We start from the raw sequence: 24189 nt of genomic DNA, 5'->3' as shown, positions 1-24189 counted from the left end.
TCAGTGGGTTCAAAAATAGCCAGCGATGCTTATCTACTCCAGGGAAATGGAACAGATAATTCATTTCACACCTGTACAGTGGACTCGCATCTGACAAAGGTTTTCCACGTCCCAGAGGGAAAGCACGTGAGCCAAATCCTGCTTTCAAGCTCAGGACTTGGTCAACCCATAGTGGCTGTGGGTACTGATGCCTGGGCAGAATTGGGGCTCTCAGCTGTGATGGGTCATGATGACTGCCAGCAGAGCACCCTCCCGTTTCTTACCCACCCCTCCAAGATGCTCTTGGAAGCCCCCTTCCCCAACAGTTAAAAAATTAAAGGAAAATAAGGGACAAGGCTAAGTGGGTGCCTATGGACACTGCCTGCTCTCCCAAGACCACCCAGGTCCAGCTTGGAGGTGTGATGCAGAAGAAGCACTTCTCTTGGAGGTTAAGAAAATTTGGATGAGGATTACCAGAAGTTTCCTGTCTACCCTCCAGAGATTTCCATTGGTGCTTGCAAAGTCAGCCCCCAGGGAGGGAAAAAGCAGTGGGAATAGGTTACGGTACTTTTTCCACGCTGGGAATGACTCGTGTCCTTCCTGCTGGAGAACCAGGAACCTTGGATTTCTTTGGTGCTTCCAAGCCAAGCTCATACCCCATCCTCCTGGGAGGGAAACTGTTCCCACAAAGACTGGGCAGAGGTGCAGGGGACGTACGAGTGCAGTGGAGGAGCTGCGGGTCCAGATCTGTGGGGTGTGTGTGCATCAGCTGCCTGGTACCTGGTGGTGTGCCAGAGAGCTGGGGCCTCGGGGGGATTCCAAACACGTTCAGCTGAAGCACCGATATTTAAAAGTTGGCTCCCTAGGGTCCTTATACAAAAAAAAAAAAAAAAAAAAAAAAAAGAGGCAGAGCATCACTCCTGGAGCTTCTTTAAGGATCTGTAAGATAGAAAGCACGATCCCCATCTCCTTGGGTGTTTTTTTTTCTTTTTTTCTTTTTATTTTTTTCTCTTTTGTGGCAAATTGTTCCCAGTCACGACAGGGAGGAATCAGAGCTTGCATTCCACCCACCCTTCAGCCGAGACCTGCTTCAGGCTGCTCAGCTCTTCTGAAGGGAGAAAAAATCCATCCCAAAGCCCTCAGTGCCAGAAGGTGGAAGGGTTCCAATGCAAACGACGGGACAAATAAGCCGGCCAGCGCCAGCCCTCTGTCAGTCAGCCTCCTCTCTGAACCAAAAAGCAAAGCAACTCCCAGAGGTCTCTCCCGCTCCGGGCATGGCTTTGCAATTATAAATTATCCCAAGATTATCTCTGGCCCCAGCGCTGCCGTATTCACCTCCTCTGTGCTTGCCGGGAGATTAATTGCTGCTGCATCGGCTGCGCTGCGGAACAAAAGCTGGGGACGCAGCAAACTCCTAATTACCACCATCGTTCAGTGGCAGCAAGGGCTGATAAATGTAAGAGTAAATAGGTGAGGAAAATGCTTTTCGTTTTAACACGGTCTGCTGGCAAGGACATCAGGATGAATGGGACCAGCCACTCATTAGGGTTGTGTTAGGTGGGGGAGCGCTGCTCAGAGCGGATCCCAGAGCTCAGATGCGTGGCATCAGCAGGCAGCAGCCAGGTACCAGGAGGTGCTTCTTGCTTCCACCACATCCTAACGTGATGTTTGGTGATGCCTGGCTGCAGCACCCATCCTAACCCCTGATACCTTCCTCTCCCACGCAGTCTGGTGGGCTCATCTGCGTCGTAGAGCTGACGGGGCATCTGCAACTGGTGGGGCGTCACCGTGGTGCCAACCTCAGTGCCCAAATTCAACTTCTTTTGCTGGTGGATCTCATGCCTCGCATGAGGAAATGTGGAGCCGCCTAAGGATACTGGTGCTACTGGTGCCCATTCTGAGCTTGCTTTCCCACTCAAAATCCCTGGTTATCTCCTGAATACCCTGCCTGAGCATGAAGTGCCCAAAAGAAGGAGCTCCGTCTCCCCTGGCCATCAATAGGAAGACCGCTGGTCTGCAGAAGTCACCCTCATCACCTTCATCCGTGGTGGGAACAAGCAGCAAACCCACACTGCTCTTCTCTGTCTCCAGGCTGGAGCAGAGAAAAGAGAAGCTCCACGGGACTGCTGGAAGCTTCTGGCCCCCAGTATCAGTGTCGCTCTGGTGCTGTGGGATTTCCATGCTCCTGGAAGCACGGCGAGAGCCCGGGCCCCAGGGGCTCGGAGGAGACACCAGGAGAGCTCCGCGGCCCCGAGCGGGAGCGGGCTGGCAATCTGCGAGGCTTTCTCATGGGATTTCCTCTCTCCCTCCTGGTTCGGCTTGAGCTGGAAACACCATGAGAATGACTTTCCTCCTCGCATTTCAGCAGTTTTGCTTCCGGGCCTGGGCTAAACAAGGAAGTGCAGAGGCGTGGGAACTGAGGGGAGACGCAAACACACGAGAGCGTGGTCTGAACCGATCCAACCCTCCCCGTGCGCCTCCCTGCCTGACCCGCCAGGGCAATTCTCCTGCCAGATTAATTCCTCCACCCGGCCTGACGCCTCCAGGTGGAGATGGTTTTCTCTGCTTTCCCCGCGGGCCAAATCCTGCTCGCCCTCGGACACCAAAGCAGCCCCGGCAATAGCCATGCAGATTGCAGTGGTGTGGGACGAGGACATTTGGAGCAGGATTTCGATGCCCACAGCCCGTGGACTCCAAAGCGCTTGGACACGGGGACCAGACCTCCAGAGAACCTCAATCCTTTTGCTGCCTACCATGAGACAGGGTAAAAGGGCTTGGCTTCTCAATACGCTTGGTGTCTCAGCAGCCCAAGAGCAGTGTGTATTTCAGGTGACTGAAGTGAAACCACAAAACAGTTCAGGCGAGGCTGACCCTATCCTCCAGAACCGAAATCCCTTCCCTGACGCTCGCCTTCAGCACCCACTAACCAAACAAGGTGTGCCCACAGCAGGCACGGCATGTAGGGATGAATAATGCTCCTCTCACCCCTCGCGTATGTCAGAATAAAGTTCAGCCATCACCACGGGCTAAGGCACCGCACAAGGGAGGCTAAGACCAAACACGCAATACCTCGAAGCTATGAGGAATGAGGAAATGGAAAGGACTTGTTCCCACCCCAACCGACTTGAGGCTCTGCTCCTTCCCATAAGCCTCCACCAGATTGGCAGGAAAATCTCTTTAGGATTATGGGGATCTGTTCAGGAGCTCAGAGGTTAATTGGAGCAACACCCTTGGGTGTTTACACGCAGAAAGGAGGGGACAGCTTCTGGCAGTAAGGTCACGGAGCTACCGAGCACATCCCTCTGGAGCATTCGGCATTATTTAATTATTGCTGTACGAATAGCTAATGTGATTTAAAGTATTCAAGGTCTCTCAGGCTTTGCAAGAGAAACAAGTCTCTTTTTTTTTTTTTTTGAGGACCTCTCCCAGGGGATGGGTGTAGCAGCATTTTAGCCCAGCAAGCCCTGTTGCAGCACTGAGCACTCAAAGCCAGATGACTTTAGGGCTTCTGGGCAGGATCTGGCCCAGAGCATGGGCAAAGCAGCTCGGGTGCATCTCAGATGCTTAAATGTTGCCATTAAGAGTGTCAGCACCAGCCAGAACAGGACTTATAGCAACTCAAGAGGTCAACTCCAATCCCACCTGAAATTCTGTGTACTGCTCAGCACCAAGGGATCCCCATCCTCCCAGAGGCTGCTTGCTGAGTGCATTACATCTGAATTTGAGCCCAGCAGTCAGCATTAGTACTGGTCGCACAGCTGTCTTCTCATCCTTGATGGTGCTACCTAGCACTACCATCACCTAGCCAGGCTCTGCTGCCCTCTCCTCTACGGCAAGCACCATCGTGTGCCCGCTCTGCACACTGGTCTTAGCTTCACGTGCATCCCCATGTGCATAGTTTCTCTGTGTCCTCAGCTCAGAAGAAGCACAGCCCTGGCCAATGGCCCTCCCTCCCCGCCTGTTAAAAGAAGCAAGAAAGGTAAAGACATGGCCACGAGCCGTCCTGTGACTCTGCTCCCTGCTGGTTCCCTCCCATCTGCCCTGCCCAAGGCGCTTTTCCCCGTCACGGTCTGGCACATCTATTTCAGCTCTCAAATTCAGACGACTGTCACATATCACGGGGAACAAGAAACAGATTCCCACTGGTGAAGGAGGGTCCTAGGGCAGTGTGGCGTCAATGACGTGCCCTTGAGGTTCAGAGGAGGAGGGCCCGACTGCTTATTAGTCCCATTTCCCAGCTGGAAGTTTCTAGGGATAACCTAGCCAGGGAATTCTAGGGAAAGCTTTCGAAAAACTTCTAGTAATGCACTGGGAGAAGAAAATCCCCAGCCTTAAAGCTGCTCGTTGCACAACAAACCACGTGAACCACTGGACACGGATCCAAAACATCAGGAAAAATGCAGGAGAGTCTCTACACCCTTCTAGCAAAATCATCTCATCTCTAGAATAGAACAGAACAGAACAGAACAGAACAGAACAGAACAGAATAGAATAGAATAGAATAGAATACAATAGACCTGACCCGACCCGACCCGACCCGACCCTTGGACACGGCCTCTTGTGCCGGGATAGATTACACAATCTCTACAAGTCTACCTTTCAGTCCCGTTTCCCCTGATTCTAGGATTTTCTCGTTACCTTGTGCTAGATGATTTCTGTCTTTGAAAGGACTCAAATTCGCAGTCTCATCGCCACTGCGTTCCCCTCCTTGCTCCTCTCCCAAGCCCTCTTCTCCAGCTTCCCTGGTCAGCATGAGCTCTCAAGCATCACATCATGACCTCTCAGCATCACAGAGTTGAGCTGTTTTGCCCGTTAGCACCTCCATTAATTCAAAGATGCCTTGTCTTGGAGGACAGGAAGGACAGCAAGATGGAAGCATGAGGTAAGGCCACAAATGCTCCTCCAGAAGTCAAGCACATGCTCGGTGGCCAGCTAGATAATACCTCGCATAGTCCTGCCATTGAGAGCTAGGAAATGAGTCAATAGCACCGTGCTGCACCTTCACACTGGCAGGAAAAAGAGTCAGGGATGAAGGCGAGTCATGAAATCAGAGCAGCATTACTCAGCATGGTCAGCCTGTCACGGCATCGTGTGATCGACCACTTGAGTCACAGGAGAGGAATTCATCTCTGTTAAGTTTATGCACCTAAAGTGCAGTCTTTTATGCCTGGCCACACGACTCCGGCTTCTTTTATAGCCTGTGATTCATCTGACCTCTCTCAGATACTGTTGAGGATTGAATCACGCTCTGGTTCTTCCTATTCCTCTGCATCGGAAATAAAGGGAGCCGACGGTGACTAGTTCGTCTCAAGTCAGACATCTCACTTTTAGGTACCAAACTAAGAGCAAAGGAATCCCACTCTGGGTATTGTCATTTCTCCTTAATTGAAGGGCTTAAAGCTTTCAAAGCAGGAGGACAATGACAGTCGAATTTGTGGTTGGGCTTTTCATGCCAACATTCAGAGACCGTTCCTCCCCTGCCAGCTTGCTCAGCTTAATTCATGGGAATGTCTAGAAACAGGCACCCCTGGAGCACAGCAAAAATGAGCCCAGCTCTGGCATTTGTGTGAGCAACCCGTCCTTTATTATTTGAGAAATGCCAGCATTGTGCAGCAACTATAGGCACCGGGGAGCCTACAGAGGCTTCTTTGTCACAAAGACCAAGTGCAAAGTTCCATGTGGAAGGTGTTCTGCTGTTTCTGCAGTATTTCAGGTGCAAAGGCACAATGCACAGCTGGTTTCGGGGGTGTTTGAGGAGTTTAGAATACATAAGGAATCTGCCCTGAAATGTCATTTGGGACAGGAAGGGTTGGAGAGCCAGGAAAGACGGGGTAAGGCTGGTTAACTAAAAGAGGTATCGCGAGCGCGGTGCAAATCCTCCTGTGCTCCGGGGAGGACAGGAGCTTGAGGGCAGCTAAAGTGATAAGGAGAACCACAGGAGTGGGTTTTTCCCCCCCGAAAGGACCCAATTCCCCTGAGAGGATCCTACAGCACCACAAGGCACGTGGATGGAGGTAAATCATTCCTCAGCCCCTGAAGGATGGATCCCTGGGAAGTAGATCATAGAGGAGTAGGAACAAGGACCTCATCATTTCAGCTTCCCACCCCCAGAAGCGTTGCTTGCAGAGGAATTTGAGGCACGGCAGAGCAAAGGAGGGAAGGAAAAGGCTTGGGCTGTGCCCACGGGCTGCACTCAGACCCCAAGGGGCTACAGCAGGGCCAGGAGGAGAGCGCTGGGGAAGGAAGTCTTACGGCAAGGTCGGACAGCAGCTGTCTCCAGGAATGAATCCAGGAGCAGCATCCTCCTGGGATGGGCCAGGAGGATCTTGCGTTGACTGCCTGCCCTTCCTGAGTTCGGGAGGAAATTAATCTCCCACCGTGGGCTTCGGTTTATTTTTACATTGTGAGTTAGCCCAAAGGGAAAAAAAAAATCATAAAAAAAAATAAAAATCTATTCCCTAAAAGGAATAGCAAATTTCACAGCGAACTAAGGAGATTAGTCAAATCCCTGTGACCGTCAGCAGTTTCACTTAGGTCAAAGCCTGGCATAACTCAATCTCTGTGAGAATGGAGAGGAGCAGCTCGGACTGCCCGGCTCTGCAGGCGGAGCAGCCTCTCCTAAAGGGCCCTTCTGCAATATCTGGAGGGAAACGTCCCTTCTGCAGCCCCGGAGAGGAGAGGCAAAGAGTCAGGCTGGCCCAGAGCTCAGACAGTGAAAGGGAGCATTATCTCTTGCAGATACCACAGGGAGACCTTCCATGCTGGGAAGCAGAAGGGGAACCGATTTCCCAGGCTAGGAGACATCAAAGACTGTGTGAAACCTTCCGAAAATGCTCACCCTGAATTTCTCATGCCTGGGTGGGCACGTGGGATGACTCTCCATAGGGTCAGGGAAACGGAGACAGCGGGAGCTGTCGGGTTCTGATTCGCCTCTTGCTCTGGGGGAGAAAAAGGAGAGAATTTGGTTCAAAAGCTAAAAATAAACACGCCACCCGCAGGTTTGGTTTTGCACAAAAAAAAAAATCGGCTTGAGTGAGGTAACCTAGGGCCCTTTCTGGATGAAATCATTCCCTTGCCCTGGCCAACACGCCCGTGCTAATGGGCTCAAAGAGCCATCAGCCTTTCAGGCTGTGCATCCAGCTTCATCCCGGGGACCAGCGGGAGCTGTCACGCCACCGCCGCACTGCACGCAGCGAGCAGAGAGGTGTCGGAGAAGGAAAGCGAACAATTTTTTTGGATTGCTCTAGGGAGAAATGGGGCTTTCAGCTCGTACGCCAGGGATTTTAAAGATCTGTAGCCCTCTCGGTGCGACAGTCTCCCTCCCTTTATATGAATACAGGCAGTATTGTTTTAAATTGTGTCCCGGAGCCAAATAAGATGGGGAAGCCCGTGGTGTCTGCAGAGAGGCTGGAGGCTCTTTGCAATTGTTTCCCTTTCCCTGATAAAGCTGCTGGTGTGGTTTTTTTGAAGAAAGTAGCATTTTTTCGCAATTCTGAGCTCGCCTCACAGGGCAGCTCGTTCTCTCTTTGTGGCTTCTCTGCCATTTGAACCCTTTCAGTAGTACCAGCCCTGAGGTTTTCAAAGTCATGAGTCAGGCACTGGGAAATCCTTACACTGATTTAGAAACTACAAGATTCAAAACAAAACAGCAAAAGACAAACCAAATGCGGGGACTTTCGAGTCGCTTCTGGTCTTCGAGCCTTTAACGCTGAGAGTGGAAGGGTCCCATCGCGGTGCTGCTGGGCACCATCACACCTGCTTTTCCATCTGCTGTTTCTTTTCTTGTGTTACGAGCTCTCTGGGGCAGAAAGCATCTTCCTGTCCCGTGAATAGGCAGAATTTAGCACAAGGCGGTCTTCAAGCAGGATGCAGCCTCCTGGGCAACAGGGGAATGAACGAAAATCATTGCAGTCAGCTGCTTTACCTATGAAATACACATCTGAGGGGAAAGCAAGACAGCAGACAGGATAAGGGAAGGCAGCCAGCACCCTTGGCCACCACAGCTGCTGGCATTTTCAGCTTTTGTATCAGCTCCTGACCCGGTGAGAGCTTTGCTGCAGGGAAAAATAAAAAAAAAAAAAAAAAAAGCAATAAAGATGATTCTAGTGCTGCCGGTGTCAAAGCACAGTCTGCATAAAGAAAAAGACATTCGGGTCCTGGTTTTAGTAGCAGACATTGTGGGAGCCCCTGAAAGCCCTCTCTGCCCAGGTTCCCAGTTTGATTAGTGCTGTTGGAGCAAGCAGGAAGATGTTCCCACTCCCAGAAATTTACATCTCTGACGCATGGCACAAAAGCAAAAAATGTGGCCCTCACCTCTGCAGCTGGAAAAAGCAGATCCAGAAGGATGGCGTGACCGCATGGCTCTGACCTCCAGTTCTCCTGCAGATGGTCTCTTCCACCACCAAATGTCACCAATCCTATGATTAAAGCTTATTTTGACCTTTCTTTAAAGTCTCGGAGCATGGAGGAATGAGTGAGGAAGCCTGAACGCTCTTGCCTGCTGCAACAACCTGACCTTGGAGCCAGAAATGCAAGAGAGAAAAGGAAAACCTTCAAAATCTTTGATCCAGATGGAGGAGCAGGATCAAAACCACAGTAGTGCCTACTTGGCAGATCTACCTATGTCAAGGCTGAATTTGGTTCTGGACCTGTGGGAATAATAATAATAAAAAGGGAACATCCTCTGCTATTTCCGTAACATGGAGCTGACCAAAAGCGTGAGTTGGGCTTTGCCCCCATGGGGTCCAGGCTGGGCAGAGGTAAGGGCCCTTTGCCCCTGATGATCTTACCCGTCTGACATTTCTTCTCATGCATTTTCCCATCCTCCAGCCCCCCCCCCCCCCCCCCCAAAAAAAAAAAAAAAAAAACAGAAAACACACCTTTCAAAGTAACATTTTCCAGACTGCTTTGCTAAAGGTGAAGTGGGATGCGTTTTTTCAGCACGGCTTTGGCAGAAGCTCGCTGCTCTTACCTGGCCCCTCGGTGTCTGCGCCCCGACAGATTCCTCCTGCAAATCTCCAGCTCCTCTCGGCTTCGCCTTTTTGTGGTGTTTGTTTCTTTGCCCTTTTTAAATAAACCATTGGCAGTTACTATGGTAACACGCCTCATTCTCTCTCCCTCCTCCCCAAAAGTCTATTTCTATTTAACAGGCTTTTAAAAAGGCTCTATTTATACTTTCTTTTGTTATCCTGCCCCTGCTTCCTTGCAGCCAGCCAAGGGCAGGCGCGGAGAAGTGCAGGCCCTAGCCTCTGTTACTAATAATGGCCATCCATAAACACGAGAGCAAGCCGTGGGGATCAAAGCTGTGACCTTCATCAGGAGATGCTCCGCTCCTCAGGCGAACAAAAAGGAAATCTGCGGCACGGCACACGGCGTGCTCGGGCGGAAAGCGATGCTGGCAGGGGCCATCCCCACCTTCCACCCTCCAGCGTCACATCGAGAGGCTGCAAGTCCTCCCCAAAAGGCCAGCAGGCAAAAAGCAGCCTTGCTGTCACTGCAGGCAGCTCCCACCTTTCCTCCTTTCTCACCGTCACACATTCGTCTGCTCTGCTGGTAATTGCATAAAGGGAAAAAGAAGAGCCGTGCTGCATTTTTTTTTTTGGCTTCCCAGGAGGCAAAAAGAAAGGCTCCCTCCTTATGCTTTTTCATTTTAACTCTCAGGGCTGCTAGCAAGAGTCAAGGTTTACTTCCTTAAGGCTCGTTATATCATTTAAACGTGCAGGTTGCAATTTATCTTAACCCTTCACGGAAGCTGTAGGTGCCCAATTTTTTTTACCATGGCAGCTTTTCTCCTACTGTCTTTCAGGCCTTTCTGCTAACAGAAAACAATGGGTGTGAAACAGTCCAAGTCCCATTTGGTTCCTTTCTCCATTGAGAGGTTTCACTTGCATGGTCAGGCTGGTGCCAGAAACCACACGTTTTTTGGTCATCTTTAGGGTGTTCCAGGAAACATATTGTTGACAGAGCTCAATTTTTCAGTAGGAAAAGCAAGTAGAAGAAAGAGTTCCCAGCCCTCCCCTTCTTCCCTCCACATAAAGACAGCTTTCGGGACTTCTTTGCTGCCAAAGCGTGACCCCAAAAATCACAAAACCATTTTTCTTCTCACTCCCCAGCCTGCCCAGCGCAAGAAACTGTGACGTTCCTCCAGAAAGGGTTAAGATATCTAAAACTTCAGCCTCAATGAGCAGCCAGCAAAAGTGTCCTGTCCCCAGGGCAGGCTCAGTGTATGAGAATTTGCTCAGATCATGTAATGTTTGTAACTCGATTTCCTGCCGGAAAGCTTCAGTGGGTGGAGTTTCTGCTGAACCAGACAGAACTAGAATTATTTCCTTCTCCGGATTGCTTGTGCATGTCCAGTCAAGCTCAACTGAATTAACAGCAACCGGCTCGTTTCCCCCACACCCCCTTTCCCATTCACCTCTGGCAGCGGAGGCACGGGAAGTATGCGATAATCCTGCTGCCAGGCCGAGTGCCTGAGGAGATGGGATGGTCCCACAACCTTCTTCAGGCCCAGCCTTTTTTTTTTTTTTTTTTTTTATATTCTGGAGAAAGGATGTCCTAATGACCAGCCTGCTGCCCTACTGATTTCCTACACGGCCCTGGGAAAGCCCCTTAACCTCTGCCTGCCCCCACTTTCTGTGAAATGGAAAGGAAGTTTGTGGGAGGCCTGGTCTCCCTGCTGCCACCGCCGGTATCAAAGCAAGGCCCGCCAGGACCGAAAGCAGGAACTTCTCCAGTTTAAGCTTAAAAACCAGTCGCCTTTTTTTTTTTTTTTTTTTCCTGGAACAGTGCAGACCTGTGGTGGATTGCCACAGAGGCACTTCTGCAAGGGAAAAACAGCTCCCACACTCGCAACTGCAAACTGATTCATCCCTCCCCTGCCTCCGCCACCCCAGGAGCCACGAGTTTCCTTCACATCCCTCACCGAGCGCAGCCAAACCCCCTCAGGAAGGCCAGATCCTGCCCCAGGTGCTGGATTTTTGTACCAAAGTTCTGGGTTTCACCTAATTTATCGCCAAAGAGGTCTAAGCTGAACCACAGCAAGGTGCTTTCGTCTAGACTAAGAGCATCCGCGAAGGGGTGAACGTGTGCCTAGCCAAGTGAGATCCTACAGATCTTGTAGGAGAAGGAATTAGAGCCCAGGGCAGGAATCTACACCACGTACAGCCCCAGGACTCTGCTGGCTTTGAATGGTGCCAGATTAAGTTATTTGCGGTTCATCTGGTAATCCAGACACTTCACCATCGATGTTAAGACTAAGGTGAACAAGTCCCTCGGTCAACTTCCGGAAGCGTCTTTTGAAAATCCTCCCCATTCACCCCAACCAAAAAAAAAAATGAAGCACTGTTATTATTATTTTTTTTTTTTCTCACGGGACCAAGGAGGAAACTCCTCCGAGGCACAAAGACATTTCTGAGCTCCATCTTTTTCTCTTTCTTCCAGTCGCCGTCTCGGCACCAGCCGCAGAGCTCGTCTCTGCCGGATGCCCAGGGCACACCCTCTCCCCTCCGCACCGATAGTATCGTGCCCTTAGGATGTGTCTGCACTCCCAGGTAGAGCTGGTTACGCAGAATAGTCCTTTCCTTAGGGCTGGCTAAGTCTGGATGTCTGGGTGTGAGACAGAAAGTAGGCCCTGCTGCTTATCACACAAGGAAAATTATGCAACTATGTCCTTTAATGAGGAGAAGGAAGGCTCTGAATAGGTCCATGAGGTTGGCTGCAGGTAATTTCTGGCAGTGAGCAAGGCTCTTGCGGCACGTACCAACGTTTCCAAGTGCCAGATGAAGTGGGGCATGGATGGAGCAACCAGCTGCCTCCCACCAACCTCCTTAAATCGAAGGGCCACTACACCATCTGCAATAAAAAAGGACAAAGCTTGAGGACCATAGCACGTAGCATCACCAGGACAGCCATCAATTCATAAAAGTCAAATGGTTTTCTGTTACTGCTACTCAGCGATGATCCCTGTACAGCTTCCCCATCTCTCGTCCATGCAAATACAACCTCGTAGAGTCTGGGCCCAGCTCTTTCTGGTCTGAAGGCTTCGTCGGCTATTAATAATACCCAGGGAAGCCGTGAAGTATGCAAGCGAGGTTTTGATGAGTGTGGGAACAAGAAAGGCGTTAGCACGTATGAGTGAACTTCAGTTTCGCTCCTGGGCTGAATGCAACTCAATTAGTCAGTGCCTTCAAGTGAAGTCCAAGTGTTGGTCCAGTGACTCTTCAGGAAGAGGCCAATGCTCCATTTTCGGCCTCTCCTGGAGGAAAAGCTAACTTAATTTAAAAAAAAAAAATCTGAATCAGAACGTTTGCTTTTTTTTTTCTTTTTCCTAAACTTTCTCAGCTCTCCCAGAAAGAAGAAGTATTTACTAGTCACTGCCCAGCAGCTTCCAGGAGCTGTGCAAGCTGGAGAAAGCCAGGCTGCAGGTGAACGTGACGTCTGTCAGGAATGCTAACCAGAAACCTCATCCAGCTGTTGAAATCCCAGAGGAACACGATGTGGTAACTGCTCCGCCAAAGGAGCTGAAAACTACCTGCTCTACTCGGTGGAGGACTTGTTCAGTTTAATTAATTAGTGGATGGGAAGAAGGAGTGATCTGTGTTGAAGCATTAACACCAACATACCAGGAATCCGTGTTTCACTTCCTACCCCGGTGGAGTGGTTTCTCCTGCAGCCTTCCCAAATGAGAATTATCATTTTTCTGCTCCTTTCCTCCAGCAACTACAAGAAATATTCTCTGCAGGTGGCAAAAAGGAGAGTAATTTTTTCCATCAGTTCGGTGTTAGAGCATCCTGGCTCAAAGAAAGCTGCATTTGGCTGAAATGGAAACGACAGAAGGGATAGGGAAGGACTAGGGAAAAAAGAAAATTACAGAAACTCAGAAAAAACAGGTGTATGGCTGCTGCCCCCTGGGATTAGTACCCGCACAGAGGTTACAATCCTTCCACCTTGCTTTTCAGTGCCTTACACTGAAAAACATGCTCAAGGATGCTACCACGCACAGGATATTGTCGATATTTGTGCTGCAAATCCATTCAAATTCAGGAAATTACAGCTAACGTGAAGCCTATGTGATCCTCTTAAGGCAGTGACCTGATTGTGGAAACATTTCTCTCTGCCTGTTTTTTTCTAAAGTATTATTGAGAACAAGGCAGGGTTTGGCTGAAGATGGACTCAGGCTCGCCAGGAGACCTGAAGGTGTTCCTCCAGTCAATTTTTTATATTCACACACAGTAAAGGATACAGAAAAACAAACACGTTCCCACAGAGCCTAACGCAGCTCCCCATCACGCCTGGGAAACCCCAGGGAAGGAAAAACGGTTGTGCTGCTTCAACCAGAAAGGATTTCACCAAAAACACCCAAGTAAAGCAGCTGCAAAGTTGCTTTTCTTTGTTCTTTTTTTTTTTTTTTTTTGGTTTTGAGTGTTTTGTGGTTTTTTTTTTCCAGTTTTCAGTTTTTTGCTTTTAAAGAAAGCATTTGCAGGTGGGTTTTTAGTCAGTCCTACATCAGCAGCCCCAGCACAGCTGTGGCCCTCCAGAGCTTTTGCTAAGCTCTGCTGGACTGATTTTAGCACCCCAAAAAGACGTGCTCCAAGTATTTCATTGAACAAACTGACGTGAAGAACAGATCTTCTTCTCGCTTAGAAAGCACAGCGGGGAGTCAAAGAGCAAAACCTAAATGTTGGCAGCAAGGGAAGTCACGGTTTTGTTTCTGTTTTCTGCAGGGCTCCACTGCAAGGTGTGAGTTCGCTGCTGTCTCATCGAGGTTAGGCTGATGCTGTGCCTCTCCCTGGAGAGGGAAAGGCAGGATTTCGGCGTGCAGGTGGATGGCCCTTTTATCCAGCTGCCTGTTTTCAAGCTTACCAGGACTGAACGTCTCTAACATCCTCTGAAATTCACCAAGAGAGTCAAAAATTTAGCAAAAGACCCATTTTCTCTGCTTACCCAGATACGAAGACTCATTACATTAAGACTGGTAAAACTGACTTCTCTTTACTAATTCTGTGTGTGTGTGTGACGTTTTAAGAAATTCAAAATCTTTATTTTCATCTCTTTTTTTTTTTTTTTCTTATGGAAACACTGAGCATCAGACGTCCGCAGGTTCTGCTGGAGGATAAGCAGAGGCTGTGGCCTCCTGACCCTTTTAACAAGGTGGGTTCTCAGAAAATACCCAGCTTTGTGAGGTGGTTCTGGACACAGGCTTAGTGCCCCTGAGGGCCTGAACATCCCTTGGGGAAAACACAGCCTTGAAACGGGAGCATGTTGGAGGCTCTCCCAATATCCACCTCCAGCGCCTATTTGTGCACGAGGCCTTTTGAACCCCCAAAAAGCCCCACGACCCCACTCCTTCAACGCCTGTGACGCCCTCGGCATCTCCACAAGGAGCCCTGCCAGGAGAAGCCCGCGAGAAATCAGCAATAAATGCGGAAAAAAAGGGAAAAAGGGGCAAAAAGAGGGCGACAGGCCTCCCTCCCCCCGCCTCCCTCCCTCCCTCCCCTCAACTGGCCCCGCCCACCCACAAGCCCCGCCCACCCCCCGTAACCACGCCCCCTCACGCCAAAAGCCACGCCCCCTCCCTCCTCAGCCCCCCCCCCCCCCCCGCCGCCGCCGCCGCCACGTGACGAGGGAGAGCGCGGGGGGGAGGGAGGGGGCGTGGCCAAGCGGGAGGGGGCGTGGCCAAAGCGGCGGCGGCGGCGCGCGCGCGGGACGGGAGCGGAGCGGCGGCGGCGGCGGCCTCGGGACCGGGAGCGGCGCCGGGAGCGGGTCCGGGACCGGCGGGGGCCGCATGTGCGGGCGGGGGGCGGCGAGGGCGGCGTGGGGCCGAGCCGGGAGGCGCTGCCGGAGCTGCCGGAGCCGGCGAGCAGGTCGGTACCGGGAGAACCGGGCGGCGGGGAGGGAGAGGAAGGGGGTTTGGGGGGGGTGGAATGGGGTTAAAGGGGGGGAAATGGGGTTAAAGGGGGGGGAATGGGGTTAAAGGGGGGGGAATGGGGTTTTTTGGGGGGGCACGGGGGCAGCGCGGGGTCGTTCCACGCGTGGGAGGCGCTGTGGGTACGGTGAGAGCCAGGAGGGGGCGGTGGGAGGGGGGGGGGGGGGTGCTGCACGGTGCGGGGGTCCTGGAAATTTTGGGGGGCGGGGGGGGGTGTTGGGGGGCACGGGGCAAGAGGGTTCGCACGGTGCGATGAGCCCCGCACGGTGCTCGGCACGGTGCAATAAGCCTGGCGTGGTGCAATGAGCCCTGCGCCGTGGGAGGCTGGTGTTATTGGGGGGGGGGTGGTGCTGCACGGTGCGGGGGGCCTGGAAATTTGGGGGGGGAGGTTGGGGGGCACGGCGCAGTAAGGCTTGCACGGTGCTCAGAGCCTTGCGCGGTGCGATAAGCCTTGCATGGGAGGGCAAGCAACGTTGCACGGTGCTCTTAAGCCTTGCACGCCGGGGCTATATTTGCTGTTTTTGATCGGATTATATATATATTTTTTGGTCGGATCATTGATAATAGCGAGCTCTGAAACACCGGCGGGTGTACGTAAAGCTGGGGACTTTGTACCCCCACCAGCATCCAGCACAGATACCTGAATACAGGCAGGAGCTTCATCTCGCGTTGTCAGTAGGCTTCAGAGTTAACAGCCCAGGTGCTGGCCGTGCCAGCAGCCCGGTACCTCAGCCAAGTCCCTGGCACGGGGGGACGTCAGATCCCAGCAGGGACCGTCACACGTGGCACCAGGGCAGGTGGAGGAAGCGACTTTTACCCTTCGGGGAATGCCCTGCGCTCCCTCGGGGAGGCCCAAAATAGCCGTGTCACCGGAGCCCCGCGAGTTTTCGGCCCCGTTGGCTCCGCTGGCAAAAGGCGAAACCTTTCGGGGAATAACAGCGTGCGTAAAGGTTGGGAGGGGACCTCTGGAGGTTGGCTCCTCCACCCTCCTTTCTCTATCACTGCTTTAATTTCATTTTTTACGTGCGCCTCGGTGACTGAAAATCACGCGCCGGCTCCCGGTCCCTGGCGAGAAGCATCCTCTGCAAAGTGCATTTCTTTGCATTGTGCCTGTAAAGCCATCAAAAAAAAAGCCGCATTTAGGCCCATTTCCAGCTTAATCATCCCTTGCGAGCGCTGGAAATCTGCGCCTTGAAATCCAGCGGCGCTTGGTATTAAAATAGCCGGCAGTAAACACAGGCTCCTATCAATAACCTTAATTACGGTTTGGGTTTCGTCTTAAATAGATGCGCGTTGCCACGCCGTAGGGAAGTGCAGGTTTAGCATCGGGGGCGTAACGTGTTTTTGTAGTGTCAGTGGAGAAGACAAACAAACAAAACAAAACAAAACAAAAAAACCACGGGGGTTTATCTATAATGTGCTGTTGGGGAAGAAAATGGCAAATTTTGGGGTTGGGAGTGTGGGACTTGTTTCTGGGCACCACGTGGGCGTTGGGTTGTCCCACCTCTGGAGGTGCAGCATGCGCATTTGCATCTCAGGAAGGCTTGGATGGGGCGAGCAAGTCTTAACGCTCGGCAAAAACCCACTCAGATGTTTTTTTGGGTTCTTTTCCCTCCGATTTTGTCCCAAATTCATGGAGGCGAGCAGCGCCGCCGCTCCGTTACGGGCTCGCTTTTACCCGCTTACGCCGCTTGGCGAACGCGAGAAGGGCCCGGATTCCTGTGGCAAGGAGCCCTTAGAATTTCAACAGCTCTACCTATAAATATAGGCAGCGTGAAAGGCAATCCGCCTTCCAAAAAAAAAAAAATTAAACAAATAAATAAATAAAAGCACCACGCTCCTTTTTTTAGTCCGCCCGTATCTGCCCGACTTTGGCGCAATGCAACGCGTCTCCGGCTGGGAGCCTCCCATGCCTCTTGCTGATTTCTGTACAAATGAAAATGGGTGTAAAGGTGGCATTTTAGGGTGAAACGCACCGGGATGCGATGGCAGGAGGATGGCAGCGGGGGCAGCTTTTGGGATGGCTCGGTCGTGGCGGAGCTGCGGCGCCGTGGGGCGGCGCGCGCGGAGCCCGGAGCATCCCTTTGGGTGCGAGGTGGTGCCTTGGGTGAAAATCGAAAAAAATTATAAAAAAGAAAGCGATATGGCTGGGAAATCCCCCTCGGCAAGGTGTCTCCGGTGAGGAGCCGTGGGTCACCTTGCGGGGCCAAAGCTCGGGGTTGGGGAGCGGGGGCCGGCGGCGCGGGGAAGCGCTGCGTGTGCACTTCGCCCCGGCGCGGAGCAGACAGGCTCCGCACGTGACCGTCTGCATTTCAGCTGATCGCCGGACCACTCTGCCAGCAGGCTCTTCTCGCAGCTCGGCGGCTGCGATACCGCTTCTTTTTCCCCTTCCCTTCCCCTCCCCTTCCTTCTTTCTCCCCTCCCCACCCTCCCCCACCCCAGGTCCTCCGCCTGCTTTCCGGGCCCAAGGCTGCGACGGGGAACCCGGCTGCAGCTGCGCGGGGTCCGCATCCAAATGGTTTCCTGGAAGGCGAGTGTGTTTTTTTTTTTTTCTTTTTTTTTTATCTTAAAATGATCCTTTTCCCTTCGTCTCTACACTGGTTGCGTGTCGGCTTTCGTGGCTTTCGTTCCTCGTGGCACGGGAGGATCGGATGGGGGGGGGGGGGGGGGGAAGGAGGGGCCGAAGGGTGTGTTTTTTTTTTTTTTTTTTGCCCGCTGCGGTATCGCGCCCGATCGATGGCAGCTCTGTCCCCTGTCGTCTCTGCGATAGTTGCCGGCGATTTCCTCTTGACGTCAGTGCAGTTAATCAGACGGGGAACGTGGGAGCTGGCAGCGCCGCTGCCTCTGAGCGCCTCGCAAAGCCGGGGGGGGGGGGGGTTGGACACCGGGCGCCCGCATGGGCTTGTGCCGGGGGAGATGGCATCGAGGCAGGCTTTCGACCCGGGGAGAGCTGGCTGCAGAGCTAAACCGGTGCTCTTCACCCTTCCCAATCCTCCCTGCATCTGTTTCTTCCCTTTAAAAAATATTATTTATTTTTTTTTTCCTATTAATAATAAGAGAAGCGACGCAATCCCTACACCTGCTGCATTGCCGGAGGCAAGGGCTCGAGAGCCCTCCTTGATTTTTAAGCAGCCTATATTTGCCTAGCTAAACCTTTTTCTTATTTTTTCTATATATATATATATTTTTTTTTTACACCAAAGCGTTACGTGAAGACATCCGGCGGCTATTTTTTTTTTTTATGGCCGGGCTGACAACGCGGGTGGCGGTACCCGCGGAGCCAGCGCCACCCCCGGCACCCCGCCGGCCGCTCGGAGCCCCTCGCGTCGCGCTGCTTAATTACGGACTTAACGAAGCGTCTCGGCGTTTCCGCCGAGACGCAGACACGCTCCCTCCTGGCCGCGGTTTTTCACAGGGCCGGCTCGCGGAGGGAGGGCGAGCTGGGCAAGAAAACGCTTCCCGGCAGCACCCTTGGGAGCCGCGCGGCGAGATGGAAACGCCCGTGTCCTCCAGCCCGGCCCTTCCCCGCCGAGCCCTTTCCTTCCCCGCTCCGAGCTGCCACTCAAAGCCTCTCCTCGCTGCTCTGGTTTTCCACGGCCGGCTGCCGAGCGTGACAGCGGCGAGAAGAAAGGCGGCGCGGGGGGCCGCGGAGGCCGCGGGGGCCGATGCTATCGGCCGCCGCCGCCCGGGGACGCGGCTGCGCGGGTGGGCTGCGGTTGGGTCCCCCCCTTCCTACGCCCTCGAGGGTGTTTGGTGACCCATCCCGCCTCTCCCAGGGCTCCTTCTCCTCCAGGTAGCCCAAGCAGAGCAGCCGAGATGCCCCGAGATAGGTGAGGAGCAGAGAACATCCCCGTAACCCTACAGGGGCAATGGGGAGAGTGATGGGGCTACGGGGTGTTGCTTTAGGAACGGCCCCAACCCCTTGGTGGCATCTCCCAGTGCTTCCAGGCTTCAGGCAGGACCCGTCACCAGCTCCCCACCACCTATTTTGCTCAGGACCCCCACCTCTTTATTTTATTTTATTTTAAGGTCAAGGTGCTTCCTAGCAAATAGCTGGAGGAGAAGCACACGGCGGGTTTTGGGGTTCACGGGGCATGCGGAGCAGACCTGGCCCCAGCCTGTTGGCTTTGGGTTTTTGGGGTCACAGCCCCCAAGCCCCACTCTCGCTCCAGGGAAGCAACGTGGCCGGGTGCATTTTTCAGCTCTCCAAGGCACAGGGGCTTAAAAAAACCCCATTGCCTCCGAGCTAAGCAGGGTAACACTTCGTAGCTGGGCGCAGGAGTTAATTTTTCTTCCCTCTGCCGTGCCCTTTTTTCCCATGCAGAGGGAGCGGGGGGAATTTGGGGGTGCGAGTCCGGGCGATCCCGATGTCCCCTAGGAGGGCGGCCACCCCGGGGCCCCCTCCGTGTGAACGGGGGTCAGCAGCTGGGAAATGGCAGAGCAGAGTGGTAATTCCCAGCTGCCACGAAAGCGGCTCTCAAATAAAATTCCCTCCGAGAGCAATTCCAAGTATTTGAGGGTTTGAACTTTTCCGGGGAGGGCTTTGGGAGCTGCCGGCTGCCGCGCTGCACCCTTGGCACCGCGGGGAAGAGACCCCGGGGGAATCGGTTTCGTTATCCCAGCCTCTAAAAGATTTTTATTTTTATTTTTTATTTTTTAATGTATAAATCATTATTTTTATTTGGTAGCTGCGTGCCCGCCGCGACGACCCAGAATGGAGCGCTGCTGGAAGCGAAGCTTGCCCTAAACCCCGGAGGGGCCCCGGGGGTTGCAGGAGATGCCCGTTGGGGCTCGGTGGCCCTCGTGGTGCCCCCGTACCTGTCCCCGCACGTCCCCAGGGGCCGGGCGCCCCTTGCCGTGCATTCCTCGGCCGGCACTGCTTGGTAACGTGGGCACAACAGAAAACAAACTTTGCCGCGAGCTTTGCTCTCCCAGAGCCCCTGAAGCTCGCTTTCAAAAAAAAAAAAAAATAGCAATGTGGTCTTTTTTTTTTTTTTCTTTTTTTTTTTTTTCTCATGCTCATGAAAATTCTCATACCAAAGCCGTAACCTCCGCTGCCCCCGGTTTCGTTGTTTTTTAAGGTGGCTTTTGGGGGCGTTTAAGGGGAGGTGTATCCAGCCCCGCTCCCTAGCCCCTGTGGGTGCCAGATTACAGTGTGCGCAGGAGGCAAAAAAACAGGGGGTTTGGTCAAAAAATGACCAAAGTGCAGCCGGGGACAGGCTGGGTACCCCGAAACAGGGACAACGTGCAAATGCAGCCGGGCTGGAAATTGCCCCCAGACTACAGGGATCCAGACTCTAGGGATCCCCAAAGGGATGCTGATAGCGGGGCCGCATCCAAACTCACGCCTCTGCTTCCCCACCACCCCTCCTTTGCCCTTTTTAGAGCGAGCTGGGGATGAACCAAGCCTATTTGGGGCAAAACCCCGCTAAAAACCCATTGGCAGCAGGGTTTTTCCTCCCCGTGCACCCTTCATCTCAAGATTTTCTCGGCTCCTTGTAGACCCCTTTCCCATCCTTCCGCCAAGCCGTCCGTCAGCCTGGCAGCGTTTTAATAATCCTTGACTCCTTTTTTTTTTTTTTTTTTTTAAAGTTATTATGATCGTTTTTCTTTTCAATTATTATTTTTTTCTGCAGGGAGGTGGGAGGAACGCGTCTCCTAAGGCAGGGAAATGGCAGAGACCTGCGAGTCCCAGGGGGAGCTTTGCCACGGATGGGAACAGCCCCTGCGCTCCCGGCCGGGTCCGGCCTCCCGGCCCGAAGTGGCATCCCTCGGACCACACACTTTGCTCTCTTTTTTTCTCCCTCCCGACCTAATCCCTCCAACCCCTTTAGGCTTTTTTGTTGTTGTTGTTGTTGCTGCTCCTCTCCGAATTCCTCCTCATTCGCAGGCTCGCTGCCAGCGTACAACACGCTATAAAAAGGGGACTTGTTCTCCAGGCTCCCCTCCGGTACAGAACATTTACACAAATAGCCCCGCCGCTCGGTCCCGTTCCCCCTGCTAGCGCTGAGCCGCTGGGAGGGTGCCTGGGGAGCGGGGCTGCCGTCTTAAGAGAAGCCAAGAAGTCGAATTTCCCGAAGCCCAGCCAGCGTTTAAGTTCCCCTCCTCCTCCCGTCAGCTGGAAAAACAGAGCCGTGCCTTTATTTTGTTTTATTTTATTTTATTTTCGCCCCTCTCAATCCCGGTGGAGCTTCCCCGAGAGTAAAACGCAGCGGATGCGCTTTGCATCCCTTCGGGCAGGTGCGGCCGCGGGGCGGGATTTGGGCACGACCACAACGTTTTGGGCCCCAGCAAATCCTCCGGGAAAGGAGTTACAGAGCCGTAGGTCTAAAAAAAAACCCCGATGCTTGTGGTTCCAGTGTGGTTGGGACGGGCAGGAGGGTTCATCCCTGCGGTGGGGACGGTCTGGGTGAGTCGTGTTTGCTCCCCCAGCTTCATCCCACTGCTGCATCTAGCACGGGGACCCCGCTTCGCCACCCATTTTGCACTTTCTGGAGGCTCTGTGTTGATTTGTAGGGTTGCTGAGATGCTTGTCATACTTTGGGCCATGCAGAGCTCTCACCAAGCTTCTCCTTCCTCCAACCTTCCCCATTACACCATCCAGACCTGCAGAAGGATGCCCCACACCAGCTGACAGAGGTGCTCCCATTTGGAGCTGATTTCCTTAGCACTCTTCTCTTTTGCAATGCAAAACCCCTTTTTGGCAAAAGAGAGGGTTTTGTTTTTTTTTTTTTTTTTCCTAAGGCAGCCTTTGGTAATGTCCTTCCTTCTCCCTCCAGCTCGCGGCCTCGGGTGGCGACGTGAGGGCTCGCTCCCGGCCGTGCAAATCTCTGCCCTGTTCTCGCGAAGCAGAAGTTTTCCTGCGCGGGGCTGAGCCAGGTGCTTCGCTCAAAGCCGAATTGATTTACGGCATTTAACTTCATCGGAGCAAAACGCACGCAGCTCCCTAGCACGGGTCCCCTCTGGGTGCCTAGGGCCTGTCCACGACTCGTTAGGGTGTGATTAAAACCTTACCAAGCAGCCTTGAGGCTCCGTGCATGAGACCCTACAAAACTCAGCACCATCTGAGCCTGCTCCAACGTAGGATTTGCCGTCAGGGCTCTGCTTGCCCCCTGGGGGTGGTAAATTCCCGCTTTGTCGCCTCATTTCCCCCGCTCTTTCTTTCTGCTGCCACGTTCGCCGTCTCTGCTGTGGGTTTTCTTGGCCGGTGGGTGCGTTTTTGCACTTCTTTTGGAGGCCGTGCGGTCATTCCTGGGGATGCTGAACTGCTCCTTCTGGTTTGGACCCTCTCCTTGGCAGGTGGGGCTCGGTTCCTACCCTCCCTGCCTGGAAATCTTCTCCAGGTGCCCAACTTCTCCAGCCTCCTGACCACCACCAGCCAGCTCCCTTATTTTCCCCAAGCTTTCCTTTACTTAAAAGCTGATTTCTGTGGTTTTTTTGTGTTTTTTTTTCTTCCTGCTTAACCTAAACTGCATCAGCCTTTGTCTGTCTGAAGCAGGGTTTTACGTTCATTGCAGCATCCGTCTGTAGGGCCGTGCCCTCGTTAAACCGCGCGTAAATTGGCATCGCCGCGGAGGAGCTGGGCCCTGCGGTTCTTAGCAGGATTATTTTTGGCTCTCCACTCTCCCGGCGAAGCCGCTCTGCTGGTGTAACAGTTCCCAGCCTCGCTCCTCTCCAACGTCAGGTGCCAACCCGGCGCTGAGCAAATTCCTGGGAGCAAACCAGAACCCGCTGCATCGCTCCACAGCGAGTGGGTTTCCGCCCAGAGCATCTCTTCTCTGTTCTACGGTGGTTTTAGCACATCACATCAGGCATTAAACTCTCCAAATCCTTTTTAAAGGCTCCTTTACAACCGCAGCTCCAGCCCGGACCTCCCGTTGCGCATCGCCTCCTGCGCTTTTTGCCATCGCTGGTCTTGGTGGTGCCGGTGGCATCGTGTTTTCTCACTGCCTACATCACCATCCGCGGCTTCCAGCACTTCTTTTAGGTGCAGCTGGCCTTTTGCTCCCTGCAGTTGCTCTTCCTCTTTCCTCTCTCCCCGTTTCCTTGATTTCTCGCTGTGTTTGAAGCCAGGGGTGGTCGGGGCGTGTTTCGCAACCCTTCCGCTCCCGTTAATTCGCTTTCTTAGAAGCGAAGGGGAAGGAACCGCAAGCAACAAAGAGCCCGAGCTTGGAGGACTGGCTGTTTATTTGTCAAAGCTAGAAAAGCCGAAGAAGACGAGAGGAAATCCTCAGCAAAAATGTACCTCAATTAACTTCAGGCTTGGGCGCGTCGGTTCTCGGAGGAGCAGAGCCGTAGCAGCGGGAAGGGGGGGACGTCTTCCTGATGTGACTTTAGACGGAGGTGTTCCCACTGCAATTACTGCAAATAACATTAAATATAACAAAATAACGTCTCAGGTTTGCGTTTTGCACCCCGGGCTGGCCTTTTTTGCATCGTGCACCCCATCTTGGTGGCACCTCCTGCAGTGGGTTTGCCATAAGCCAGCCCCGGGGGTGCAAATGGGGTCGAGGAGACTCGAGCCAACCTTTAGATGCTCCGAAGAGGGGATGGGGGCAGCAGGATGGCTCAGATACCAAGGCAGAAGGTGCTCCGAGGTCCAAAAAGGACAAAAATAAGATCCTTAAAGAGCCTTGAGGATGGCTTAAGATCTTCTCCCTTGGAAGCAGCAATTACCAGATGAAAGAAAATGTCTTCAAGCCGGCGACCAGACATCTTGGAGCATCTGGTTTGAGTTTTGCCCGTGCGCTCGGGGCGGCAGGGAAGGCTGCTCGCTGTGGTTATAGCCGGGCAAGGCGGAGCGGTGTCCTTCGGGGAATACGGCCGGCGCTTACGAAACGCCCCGGACAGGGGCGATTTCCACATCCCATCACAGAACCGTTTAGGTTTTCTCTTGCCTTTTTGTCCCTCCTCGCTCCCGAGGAGGCATCGCTGGCGTGTAATTACCGCCGGCTGTAACGCAGCCAGACCGATGTCTTCCTGGCAGAGGCGAGCACAATAGGAGCCAACGGCTATTGCGTGCCCCAAATAAAACGATTCCAGCCCCAGGGCCTCACCCAAACGCGAGGCATCCAGGACCAGCTCGGTGCAGTTTGCTCGAACCCACAAGACTCGCTCTGCTGGCAGCTGCCCCTAAATTCGTTTTTTTTTTTTTTACTTGGTTTCCCCCGCGAAGCCACCTGCCCGCTGGCCACATCTCGAAGTGCACCTGCGGCTGCCAGGAGCAGCACATCTGGCTGCCGTTAGCAGGCTCCGTTCGGGGCTTTCTTGCTAAAAAAAAATTA

General features: G+C 53.1%; 1 protein-coding gene and 1 long non-coding RNA gene across 4 annotated transcripts in view; one reads left to right on the top strand and one right to left on the bottom strand.

The window, feature by feature from the left end:
* Nucleotides 1-956: 956 nt before the first annotated feature.
* Nucleotides 957-10965, bottom strand: LOC106042182 (uncharacterized). Of its 2 annotated transcripts, none has more exons than XR_010828845.1 (4): nucleotides 8859-10965; nucleotides 8293-8494; nucleotides 7641-7855; nucleotides 957-6917 (listed from the first exon to the last, which is right to left on the bottom strand). It is a non-coding gene; the product is annotated as an uncharacterized lncRNA (long non-coding RNA). The 2 variants fall into 2 exon arrangements; XR_001210954.3 differs by having other exon boundaries at nucleotides 8951-10965.
* Nucleotides 10966-14678: 3713 nt separating this feature from the next.
* Nucleotides 14679-24189, top strand: part of PTP4A3 (protein tyrosine phosphatase 4A3) — a 36847-nt gene continuing 27336 nt past the window's right edge. The window contains exon 1 of one of the 2 annotated variants that reach the window (XM_066990785.1): nucleotides 14679-14843. The gene's annotated coding sequence lies outside the window, so the exon portion shown is untranslated. Of the gene's footprint in view, nucleotides 14844-17305; nucleotides 17436-24189 lie in introns of those variants that run through there. The other variant, XM_066990786.1, reaches the window with a different exon arrangement.

The sequence above is a fragment of the Anser cygnoides genome, chromosome 2, assembly GCF_040182565.1.
Source record: "Anser cygnoides isolate HZ-2024a breed goose chromosome 2, Taihu_goose_T2T_genome, whole genome shotgun sequence".
Lineage (NCBI taxonomy): Eukaryota > Metazoa > Chordata > Aves > Anseriformes > Anatidae > Anser > Anser cygnoides.
Note: the sequence above shows the minus strand (reverse complement) of the source record. Positions and strands in the feature narration are given on the sequence as shown.